The sequence below is a fragment of the Opisthocomus hoazin genome, chromosome 1 (assembly GCF_030867145.1).
Source record: "Opisthocomus hoazin isolate bOpiHoa1 chromosome 1, bOpiHoa1.hap1, whole genome shotgun sequence".
Taxonomy (NCBI): Eukaryota; Metazoa; Chordata; class Aves; order Opisthocomiformes; family Opisthocomidae; genus Opisthocomus; species Opisthocomus hoazin.
This window is the reverse complement of record NC_134414.1, coordinates 76623669-76636576: the sequence shown is the minus strand read 5'-3', so window position 1 is coordinate 76636576 and position 12908 is coordinate 76623669.

Below are 12908 nucleotides of genomic sequence, written 5' to 3'. Positions count from 1 at the left end.
TTCAGAGAGAGAAGGCTGAAAACGCGACTTCTGTGCACCCGCGGGACTCCCAACACCCGCAAACCCCACCACAACCGGGTGCTGGCGATGGGGCTGTTTTTAACGGCTGTTCAAAAGCTCCTCTCATGGGTATCTCCATCGCGGTGCGTGGCTGCGGGGATGTTCCCCAAACCCCGCAGAAATGAAGCTGGGACGGTGGAGCAGGGCCCTCTGCACGGTGCCCGGAGGAGCGGGCGACAGCGGGGCGAAGCCACCCCGTTTTACGGCGCGTCGAACACCGACGCGCTGGGGACACGTCTGCCAGCGTGAAACTGCGCGATGCAACGCGAAGGACGGGCTGTAACGCCTGGCCCTGAAAGATGTGCTCCTGTTACCTGACCCAGCACTGCGTCTGGTCACCAGGATTGATGTGCCCACTGGGAACTGGGAATTTGAGTGGGAGGCAGAGGAAAATCCCATCTTTTCAGGTGAAGAATCAGAATAACCAGCTTCATGGAGACAGTCTGGTTGATCAGTCCAAACTAGTCGTACAGGCATGCTGCATGAGAAGCCCTTGCTTCCAGCCTTCAACTCTTCTTCCATCTCTGCATCTTCTTCCCAAGTATGTTCTGTCCTTGGCAAGACCTGCACAAACAGGATAATTCTGAGCTCAGTGATGGCAGACGTGGGAGTCCCAAAATCCACACAAGGAAGAAAACATGAAATCTAAGCAGATTTTTAGGCACTGGGGAATGATCCCTGAATCCCAGGCCAGGGGGTCTGACGTCCACACTATGCAGGGCTGGCCGCCTCTGCAGCAGGCTCACAGTTCATGCTACGCAGCACTTCACCCTGGTGTTGCTATGAGGTCTCATGTGGAGAACATAAGACAAAATTGCCAGTTAATGTGATTATGTGAATAAAGTAAATATCTACATAACATCCAGTCCCTTGAAGTTGATTTGCCACGGAAGACTTGAACCCTAACAAAGTCATGCCCTAAACCCGAACAGAGCCTGTGAGGAGCACAGGGAAGCTTGCTGCAGGATCAGCGACAACAGTTCAAGACAGGACAAATTCAGAAGAGACAGAATTGTAGCAGAAGTTTCTGCTTGTCTCTGTGTGTCCGCTTAGCAATTAGTGAAAATAATCCAATGGAAGTAGAATTTAAAGTGCTTTCACAGCTAAAACATGCATTGCAAATTGATTAGAGTCCAAACCAAACCAAAACTGATAAAAGCATGTTTAAATAAGTGCCTCTTCTAGAACAAGGGAGAAGAAACACAGTTAAGAACAGGCAACCGTAACTCAAATACTCACCTCACGTACTTCCCAGCCTCTCTTTTTATAGTCTGCATCACTGTATGGAGCCTGAGTCCGAGATGCACTGACTCACAGGCACATGTAACTTGCATCGTTTCCAATCCTGAGTTGCAGGTAGTAGCACTCTGTGTGCAACATTAGATGCCTCACTGAATGACCAAGAGGCAGCACTCCTCACTGTTAGAGCAGGATTTAGTCCCTTGATCTGTGCCTTTCCAGGCTTGACTACCATGGTGCGCTATGTTGGAGCCCAAGGCAGCCCAAGGGTGCTGTTGTTGGTAGGGATGCTGTGGCCAGCCTGTGGAGCAGAACAGGCTAATGCAAATGCGTTAACAACGGTGCCTTCAGTGCTACGCTGACGGCTGCTAGCCACCAGTGAAGCAGCAGAAATGTAATCTCTCGCTGTGAACCAGTGGCCAAAAAGCAGTGATCGGAAACCCAGGCTCTCTGCCTGAGTCTATGTTCGTTTCTGCCAGCCCCGTGGGACACCGCATCTGTGCGCCTCCCTTCCTCTACCTGTGAAGTAGAAGTGGTGATAGGGATAATTACCTTGTTGGAAAAGCACTCTGGAAATCTGTGGCTGTCGCCAGTTTGAGTCTTGCACAAGCTAGGAAGTTGCATTTTTCTTCAGGCTTCAGAGTGATGACTACAACTGCGGCCACGCACAGATTTATTAATAAGAGGTCTCCAGCTGTGGAACCAATTCCTGCCAGATTATCAGGCTCAGCCCAAGTATTTTAACCTTTCAAGTATGTCATTACTGACATGTATAATAATTAATCCAGTATAAAAGGAACCAATTTTCCAAACCAAGCACAGTTAATAAGCTTTGTTGTCAGTAATTGGTCCTGAAAGTGTCTGATGAAGTTGAAGAATGTGTTGCATAGGCAACTGTACAGTTGGATTATACAGTTGCTAGTTCAGGCCAATAGGATTCTTGCTACTCATAATGCTAAACTGCAGCGGGGTTTAGTGCTTTAAACAGGCAGCAAAGTCAACGTTTGAGTCTGGGTTCTTTTCAATACTTCAGAACTTTTACAGTGCCAGAGCAATGTAAAGGACAGTTGTGCTGGCGAAAAGTCACCGTGCTGTCTCTGGGATGTTCTAGAGTGACTGCAGCATCCTCAGAGATACGCTGCTGAAACCAATGGAAGTGACACACCCAATTTTCTCTGAGGATGTGGGCCTAAACTGAAAAATTTCATCCTAATAACACGTTCAATGTTTATGCCATTAGAAAAGGTTGTTGTGTCCTAATAACTCTTGCTTATCTTTATTCCAGGTTTCACGTTTGTCCCAGAAGAATTTTACTTGCAAAAGATCAACGCTTGCAGCTTGGCCAGTCAGGAGGACCACGTGTGGCACTGGACACCTCAGCTGCAAGAGCACATTCAAGCATTTTAAGAAACTATTATCTGTCAGTGGCAGGCTGTGTTGACTGCCCTCAGTATGAGTTAATTCTAAACAGCATTTAAGCATACCGGAATGTTTAAATGAGCCCCTGTCTTGGACAAGATAAGTAATCATGCATACTGCAGTGCGCATTTGAACACATCCAGCCTAATCACACTGAAGGCACTCTCATTTTCCTTGACCTTCCAAGCTCATCCTATTCAGCAGAAGCATAAGCTTGTCCATGTTGTTAAACTTGTTTTATGTTTATTTTTTGCTCTTTACTGTTATTTCATGTTTTAATCCAATGCCAATTACTAGGATTAGTCTTGGTAGTCCTTTTAGTCGTGCTTCGCCTCCATAAGAGCTGACCTCAAGTTGAGTCACCTGTTCGGCATCAAGTACTTGGGAAGAATAAACCTTATTTAAACCAGCAGGAACGCATGCTTTTGCTAGAGCAGTGCCATTATTTGTGAAATCACCAAACTGCTTCATAGCTGTGTTTCTCAGGCATGAGTGACCACCAAAGGCGATCTCTTCTGTACAAGTACCTTGCTTTGCAATGGATCAGATGTGGCACCTCTGTCACGTAATGCATTTATTAGGGTGTGATCTTCATCACCAGATTCTGTCTCTTTCTGGACCTTGAGTAAGCTAGTTTAAATGTGGATCTGGTTGATATAAGATAGAACATATGGAATACCTTGTGGCGTCTACAGTCATTAAGAGACACTTGCAGCAATCACAGAAATCAGGCTGAGGAATATAGCAATACCAACAGGGGTATACAGTCTCATACAGTTGCAGGATTTGCTAGTATGGTGTAAATAGTAATTCCTATGTAACAGAATATCATATGATATGTAATACCATAGAATCGTAGAATCACAGAATCATAGAATCGTAGGTTGGAAAAGACCTTGAAGATCATCAAGTCCAACTGTCACCCCAACACCACCATGCCTACTAAACCATGTCCCAAAGTGCCACATCTATACGTTCTTTGAATGCCTCTGGGATGGTGACTCCACCACTTCCCTGGGCAGCCTGTTCCAATGCCTGACCACTCTATCAGTAAAGAAATTTTTCCTAATACCCAATCTAAACCTCCTCTGGTGCAACTTGAGGCCATTGCCTCTCGTCCTATCTCTGGTTACTTGGGAGAAGAGACCAACGCCCACCTCGCTACAAACTCCTTTCAGGTAGTTGTAGAGAGCAAGAAGGTCTCCCCTTAGCCTCCTTTTTTCCAGAGTAAACAGCCCCAGTTCCCTCAGCCGCTCCTCATAAGACTTGTTCTCTAGACCCTTCACCAGCCCCATTGCTCTTCTAATATAATACAGTAAAGTATTCATATTTGTTCCTGGATTATTTTGTATATGAAATAACTTGAGGATGGAGTGACCTATAAGGTTCATGTCTAAAATAGCTGGTGTATAGGAAAGACTGAGGTGTGTGGAGGGGCTGGGGGCTTAGGGCTGATATCTACTGCAAAATCAGACTGTCTGTATTAGGGGCAAGATCAGATCTGTAATGAGCAAATGAGTCTTATTTTCATTTGAAGATGAAGTCCACTTTTTATTTCAGGGTAGAAGCAAGTTTTGTCTCATAGTAAGTACCATGGAAATTGTTAGATCTTTGTGTATTGTTACTCCATTTGATTGCCTTCTGAATAGGAGAAAAAAAGTTTAGACTGAGGTAAGGAGGCCATTAGCTGAACCACCTAGTTTACCTTATATTCTTAAGACACTTAGTCTGAGCTGGCACTTTGAAAGGGAACACAGCTTTGTGGGGTTTATTAACAGCCAAGAGCTAAACACGTTGCCAGGACTGGGCTAGAGTAACTAAGAACTACATTTAATTATCAAATCAATGTCAATTAAAATTGAACCAAATCATTCAAAATTAATTATATAGGTTACAAAAGGAGTGCGGCCAACAAGCAAATTATCATGTCGATGTAGCAAGTCAAGTCAATTCTTTAAACAAAATTCAGAAAGAACAATTGAGTTTTGAGTCCCAGTTGTGGGTATTTTCTGAAGTAGAGAAATTAAGACAATTGACTGAATCAATTAGTATTCAAAACAAGTTACTGTACTTCAAAGTAATCTGCTACTATCCTTTAACTCTCCCCCTTCCGCATGGCCTGAATCAGATAGCTGGATTTACCAGCTCTCATTTCTCTCTGTGGCTGGCAGAGTCAAACTGACAAGCAGCTGAGTCTTAAATCCAGCTGCTGCATCCACAGAGGGACAAATTATTTCCAGGCTGTTTCCAGGTGCCAAAGTTGCTGTGACAGTGCAGGTCACCGTTGCCTCCGTGATTTGGGCTCCAACAAGGGCAAGCTGCCTGCGCCCACGCTGTGCCTCCCCGGGAGTCACAAGCCTGGCAATGCGCAGACACAGAGTTCCAGCCCTGCTCTGGGCACAGGTAAAGAAGCGAGGCAGGTTTTTGAGATTTTTATGATGTTTCTTAAAAGAAAATAATGGGTGGAGGCAGCTGCGCTAATCTGAGCCAATACAAGAATGTGGCCTTTGGAGCTGCAACACAGAGGTCAACAGAATTCATCGGCCACTGAAACTTATGTTGAAGTTTCTTGCCCTTGAAAAACAAAGACATCAGGCCCACAAGATCTTCTAGATATACCTTGATTTTCTGTGGCAAATTTTTATTTCTTTCAGCTTAATGTTTCCTGAGATATTAGTGCACAGACAGTCTTGGGCTGCAACAACAAAATCTTGTTCTCACTCAGGCGAGGACACATGGGAGAATGTCTATTTGAAAGGTTCCATTTCTAAAATGAGTGTATTTTCACCAGTTATGGCAGCTACCACCAAGGAGAGCCCTGAAAATACTGAGGGGTTGGGTAAACATAGAAAGTTTTATGACACAGCTTTCAGCCTCACTACAAGGAAAAGGCTTGAGAGTATAAAATGATTTCAACATTTAATATAAACCTTTGATTTGTCCTCAAGGATAACACGGTCATCAACCAACTTCCTCATTTATTCAGCTCACCCTAAGAGCAACTGATGTTTTGGAACTGCGTGACCACCAACCATTTATCAAACCTTATGTCAGGACCAGCCGTGATAGATCAACCATGAGAAGCATCATGGCTTATCCCCATGAATTTCTTCATCTAAAAAGAGGGAGAATGATTTTACGTCTTCTTGCTATGTATTCAACTTAAATGAAAGAAGGTTGATGAGATGAAATCTGTGTTCACAGACAATCTCTCACAAGTATTACAAGATACTCAGTTACAAGGCACACAATTAAATGAAGAAGTCACTGTTGCTATTGCAGTTGGTATTTGATAAATAGCAATATTGACAGTGCCAGTTTTATACTTCAAAAAAAGAAAAAAGTCACTGATGTTTAATGTATTATACTCTGCTCTATATGCATCACTGTGGTGTTCAAAAAAGTATCAGGTTATGTTTTTTCAGTTGACGTTTCTCTAGACTGCAAAACCTACGACTGAGCTGAAAACAATGAAATTAATTTAAAAATGACCAAGTGTCCTTGGTTCGTGTTGTATAGGGTTAATTTTCACAAGAAACTGGTTGGGCTGACCCAAACCAGCCAGTCAAACAGGATGTTGAGGTAGTGCTCAGTGTTTATGTGGGGGAGCTGGCTGAAGCAGAGGAATTTACTACTCAGGAGCAAGCTCAGCATCAGGCAGTGAGAGCACTGCATGCTGTATATTCTTTCTATCAGTATTATTGTAATTATTTTCTTCTCCCTTTGCCGTTCTGTTAGACTGTTTTTATCCCAACCCACAAGTTTTGTCTCTTCCTTCTGACTCTCCTCCCCATCCCACCAGGGCGGGGGAGGACTGTAGGAGTGACCGAGTGGTTCTTTTTTCCCAACTGGGGCTAAACTACAACACTACGCCAAGCAAAAACATGGTTTTAAAACGTGAACTAAGTATTATCACAAAAAGTGGATTTTTTTTGTGGTCCAGGATATCATCTCAGAGCACAGATCCTACTGACACAGCTCTGTTCTCAGTTCCTCTATAAATATTGTGGATAGCCCAGATCAGCTGTATTAAGCATTCCTCCACCTGCAATAGAACATCATAAATTCTTATTGAATACAATCTGTTTTGACCTTGCAGACCCAAACCTTTCCCTTTCTTAGGCTGTCAGGCAGGGCACTAGGTCCTTTGTTCATCCTCAGGCCCTACTCACAAGAATCTTACAGAATCACCATTATTTCTCTTTTTTAGCATAAGGGACACCCCAGCACTGCATTAGGAAGCATTACACCATTTAGGCACGTTTCCCCAGCAACACTGTCTTTATTTTAAGTTGCATCCCCAGAAAAGAAGGAGGCTGCCATCCATCCACCCACTTACAATTCCCTGTAGACATTCTGTCCTTTTATTTTTGACATCATTTAACTAGTAGGCTTTCCCTGGTTTGAAAAAAGCACCAGAGCAGTTAGCACGCGCTTTGTTGCTGCATCCTTACTTCCTAATTTACATGCAGCTTCCTTGAGCACTCACTTCGTTAAGGAATCCCTGTCAATGAGCAGTGGCTCATTGATCCAGGCAATGCCAAGAGAGCAGATTATTTTGTTCCTCAGGAACAATGACAACAGCAACACGCTGGGCTTCATTCTCTTGGATAACTCATAGTGGTAGATTGTGCCTAGCACTGTTGTTGTCTAAACGTGCTGCTGTTACAGAAGGTATTGGGTCATATCAGTTTCTGCTGTTCTCTCAGTGGTGTTGCTGGGTTGGACTAGATGATCCACAGAGGTCCCTTCCAACCCCTACCATTCTGTGATTCTGTGATTCTGTGATTCTGTGATTCTGTGATTCTGTGATTCTGTGATTGCTGGAGCCATTCATTTGGGCTGTGTTTTCTCCAAACAGAAGGTGAGGAGCTCTACTTGATTGCTTCTTTCTTTGTTTTGTCACGCTGTAGTCAGTATGAGGTTAAACTTCAGCCACTGCATGCAGGTTTCATCTTATGCAGCTCCTTCTTCCTCCAGGAGAAATCCCTTTTCTTCTCTAAGATTTTACAGCTGGGTAAGTGAATTGCATTATTGATTCCACGGTGAAAATAAAGCTGCTTTAAAAAATGCTTGTTAATGGTAGTTTGATACTGAAGTTACTTCAGCACTGCCTTTCAGATTTGCAGGGAAGATCACAGGCTGTAGCAGCATCATTGTTATGTGCCAAAAACTCAGCAAATGACTGGAACCTGTCTGGCTACACTGTAAAGTGAATGTGTAATTTTTTAAATGCAAAATTGTATACACAAATATGTTTCTCAGGTAGAACAGAGGACACTTAAAAATATTTTTCAATTGATAGCTTGGATTTTGGAAAGATATCCAATATACTCTCTACAATTTGTTTTTGAAATTTTATTATGCATTATGAAGCCTTAATAGAGTCTTTATTGGCTTCTTTAATGTACTCATATCTTACTGCATTTCATCATAGATGAACTGGGTTTTAATTTTACAGCCCTCCTCACTTACCCATTAAACACTGGCTTCTTTAGACACTGTATTGCTGGCTAGAAATATAACTTTGTCAATAGAAATAACAAGAAAATTTAAATTGCATACAATTAATTGTTCTGTCTCAGGACTATTCATCCAACTAAATACGCACAATGGGGTCTCCAGTTTCATGTGGCTTCATGAGAGCCACATAACTCTAGCCATCTCAAATCTCTGAGGTTAGCAGTGATAAACTAAACAGGATTCACCAATTATTGCACTCTATCTTTTTACATTAACAAGTGATGAGACGCAGTCCCAATGTGTCATCTCTGCTAAAACCTCTCCCCAGTGAGATGTACTTAGGAGAAGGTGGCTGACATAACCATTGGTGTGGCTGCTTGTTTTCTTTTTGAATTTTGGCTTTTCCTCCTTGTTTAGCAATTAAGTCTTTTAGGTAAAAAACATAGGCACTCCTTGTTTTTAAGTGTGGTGTCTTACAGCAACTTATACTGCGGAGGAAAGTCTGTCTTCTCCAGTTACCTGCAGACAAGAATGTTAGAGATGCTCCAACTTCTGGCTGTTTCTGGTAGTAGGGCTGAGACAAGCAGGTATTGGGTTTGACACAATACAAGGGACAGAGCCAAGTCAGAACTTGGTTCTCTCTGTGGATAGTCACTCTGAGAGACCTGGCTCACTGCTGCGTTCTTTGTCATTATTTCCCTCAAGTTGTGCTTATTCTCTCACAACTTTTTCCCCTTCTTTTTTGGCTTTGGAATAATTCCTTCTTTACTTCGGAGCCTTCAGAGCCAGCAGAAAGTGCAGCAGTTATTTACCCATTAAAGACAGACAGACAAGATGCATTCTCAAGATGTGTTACTGTAAAAGGGAAAAGAAAGCTCACCTCATTGCACTTCATGCACACTGTTGCTAGCTTTGAGGGACGTTCACATGTGCAACCGTCACAGGGAAAAACTGCTCAGTTCACATAGTTTAAACCAAATAAAGACTGAAGAGGTTTATTGATTTATTAATGACATGTAATTAACCAGCAATCGGTGAATAATATATTTGAGATCAATAGCAACAGATAACCACAACATTAGACACTCATAAACTCTGAGTGAATTCCTACAAATTTTTAACACCCTTCCGTATCTCATTCCCAGAAGTTCAAATCCTGCACAGGGAGTAACGGGTGCCCACCGCCCTCCCCTGGGTGTAGGGCTCCCCTCCTTGCCCACCTCTTCTTTCGGGATGGGGCCGCTCTGGTGGTGTGTGCCCCCCTGCTGCTCCCGGCACTCCCTGAATCCCCGTGCCACTGAGGGAGCCCCGTGGGGGTAGAGGCACAGGGTCCCTCTGCGCTGCACCCACTGGGTCACCCCCACTGTGGCCCCTGTCCCGCGTGGGTGCTGCACCCTCCATGCTGGGCAGGGGCCATGGTGCTGTAGGACCGCGGTGCTGTCAAACCCCGCTCTGTTCCCATCCCCAGGACTCTACCCTCTGTTCCAAATTTTAGTGCACCTTTTTTTTACTTCTTTCCAAGCTCACTCCATCTTTGTTTCAAAAGACTCCAGTTCCCTGGTTACTGTTAAATCCTGCTGACGGTCATCTTCCTCTTAAGCAGCACCAGTCTGGGCAAAAGTCCTCTCAGAGGGTTTCTGGTGCTCTGCTCACGCATGCTGTTGGCACTCACATTCCTGTCTTACCAGGCCATTTTGCCAAGGGTGGTCCACAAGAGCAATCCCACACATTTTGCTGTCAAGAAGCACTTAGGAAGAAGAGAAAGTAAATGCAGATGAGGAGTAGGAGCTATAAAAAGTCTGTGTTACTGCCACTGATGTCTGAAATTTATGTGTATAAGCTTAACTATCTTGGCTGCTTTGCAAATAACAAAAGAACTTGCAGGCCTCGTTAATGATTTATTTTCAAAGGAGGAAGCAAAACAAAGGCTTCAAGGACTGGTAAAGGAGACATCTTGCTACAGCTCAGCGGAATTCACAGCAACTGGGTGAAAGCCAAAGATGTCAGGGGAAGATCACGACCACCAACTCCATCCAGGGCCAAAAGACCTCCCCGCTCCCCAACTCCCTTAAGTCTGTGCACTAGATTAAAAGTACACTATAACTTTAAATTAAAGCAGAAGATACGTAGACCAATAGGAAACTGCTGTGCATAACTAAGTATCTTTCAGGTGGAGTTTAGAATCATAGAATCATTAAGGTTGGAAAAGACCTGTAAGATCATATAGTTCAACCATCAACCCAACATCACCATGCCTGCTAAACCGTGTCCTGAAGTGCCATATTGACATGTTTTTTGAACACCTCCAGGGATGGTAACTCCACCATTTCCCTGGGCAGCCTGTTCCAGTACCTGACCACTCTTTCAGTAAAGAAATTTTTCCTAATACCTAATCTAAACCTCCCCTGATGCAACCTGAGACAATTTCCTCTTGTCCTATTGCTAGCTACTTGGGAGAAGAGACCAACACCTGCCTCACTACAACCTCCTTTCAGGTAGGTGTAGGGAGGAATAAGGACCCCTCTCAGCCTCCTCTTCTCCAGACTAAACAGCCCCAGCTCCCTCAGCCGTTCCTCATAAGACTTGTTCTCCAGACCACTCACCAGCCTCGTTGCCCTTCTCTGGACACGCTCCAGGCCCTCAAGGTCCTTCTTGTAGTGAGCGGCCCAAAACTGAACACAGCACTCCAGGTGTGGCCTCACCAGTGCCGAATACAGGGGCACAATCACCTCCCTGCTCCTGCTGGCCACACTGTTCCTGACACAAGCCAGGGTGCCGTTGGCCTTCTTGGCCACCTGGGCACACTGCTGGCTCATGTTCAGCCGGCTGTCGACCAACACCCCAAGGTCCTTTTCCGCTGGGCAGCTTTCCAGCCACTCCTCCCCAAGCCTGCAGCGCTGCATGGGGTTGTTGTGACCCAAGTGCAGGACCCAGCATTTGGCCTTGTTGAAACTCATATAGTTGGCCTCAGCCCATCAATCCAGCCTGTCCAGATCCCTCTGCAGAGCCTTCCTACCCTCAAGCAGACCCATACTCCAGCCCAGCTTGGTGTCATCTGCAAACTTGCTGAAGGAGCACTCAATCCCCTCATCCAGATCATTGGTAGAGATATTAAACAAGACTGGCCCCCATACTGAGCCCTGGGGAACATCACTTGTGACCAGCCACCAACTGGATTTAACTCCGTTCACCACCACTCTCTGCGCTCGGACATTCAGCTAGTTTTTTACCCAGCAAAGTGTACACCCATCCAAACCACAGACAGCTAGTTTCTGAATGCATATGTGTAACTAGAAAATGCATATATGTAACTAAACCGCATAAATATTGTACTTGTTCGACTGAATTTTGAGCTAGCTTTGTGGAATACCACCTAGTTCCCGACTCTGCACAAACTTGTAATAAAAGAAATACCTTGACCCTGTGTGTATCGGCTTGCATACCGGGTAAAGACCCCACTTTTTGGTTAACACCACCACAATATCATTCTCCCTCACTTGTCTTGTCTGGTCATTGCATCATAATAGGGGGACTCTTTCTAGACATTTACGTCTAACACTGGCTCTGGATCTTTAACGGGAAACTTTGGTCGCTGCTGGGTTTAGCAGAGGCTCAGCAACACACAGTCCCCAGAGCAGTGTGAGCAGAAGGGCTCGTTCAGGTGATCCGGAGTTCTTGGAGGCATGGAGTCCTCCCCCAAACAGGGAGAGCCCCTCTAGATTCAAGGTTTGGCCTGCGTGGAAGAACTAAAGTCAAGAAGATAATGTGTAAATAGGGTGTTAACGGAGCCCAAGTCTCTAAGACCAAGTCCTTAATTCTATGCCTATAACGAAAGTCACTGTGCTTTTGCAAACAGACCTTTGGCAAAGGACAACAATTTAAAAAACTGAATGCAAATTTATTTGAGGAGGAGATTAAAAGCTTTAAAAAGACATTCAAATGCAAACTGGAGAGTACCCTCGAAGGAAAGCCTGCCTTTTGTTTGCCAGTGACTCTTCTGGCCAGCTGCTCACAGGCAGACCCGGCACATCTGCTGTCCGCCTTAGGGAAGGGTCACATATACTCTGTGCACAAAGGGGCTCAGGTGTTTACAGAAACACCCCTCAGGGGTGAAATGCACTTCTCAGTAGAGGCTATAGGGGCGACATCCCTACTGACAGGCTATTTTGGACCCTAATCCAAATAGTATAAGCAGCCCGGCTCTTAGCTTATTGTTGTTTGCCAGTCTGGTCTGATTGCTAGGTTCAGGAGTGACCGTTTCCATGAAACTTATAGTTCCAGTATTTTCAAGCCAACAAAATGCTTTAAAAGCTGAAAAGCTTTTGCTTTTTGCTACAGTAAAGCTTTTGCGGAGTGATATAATCTAATAACAAAATACTCAGGCCAATGAGTGTCCAGGCATAACCACTTCGGCCAAAGGTCAGTATAAAAGTTAGCTCAAGTCTTACAGTTGTCAGGAGTCATAAGATATACAAGAGTTCATACAAATGAAATTTAACACCGCAGGGAAGCAATCAGCTCATTTTAAATGCCAGTAAAATTCTGTATAAATACATTTGACCTGAAACAGATTGAGAAAATTAATTGCTTTCATATTAAATGAGTCAAATTACTTAACAAGAAAAATACAGGTATCTTCAGCAATAATTGTAAGTGACAGTGTTTGAGTACTTACTCATTTTGAATGGCACTCAGCTCAGATCTCTGACAGGAGTAAGTGCTGCTAA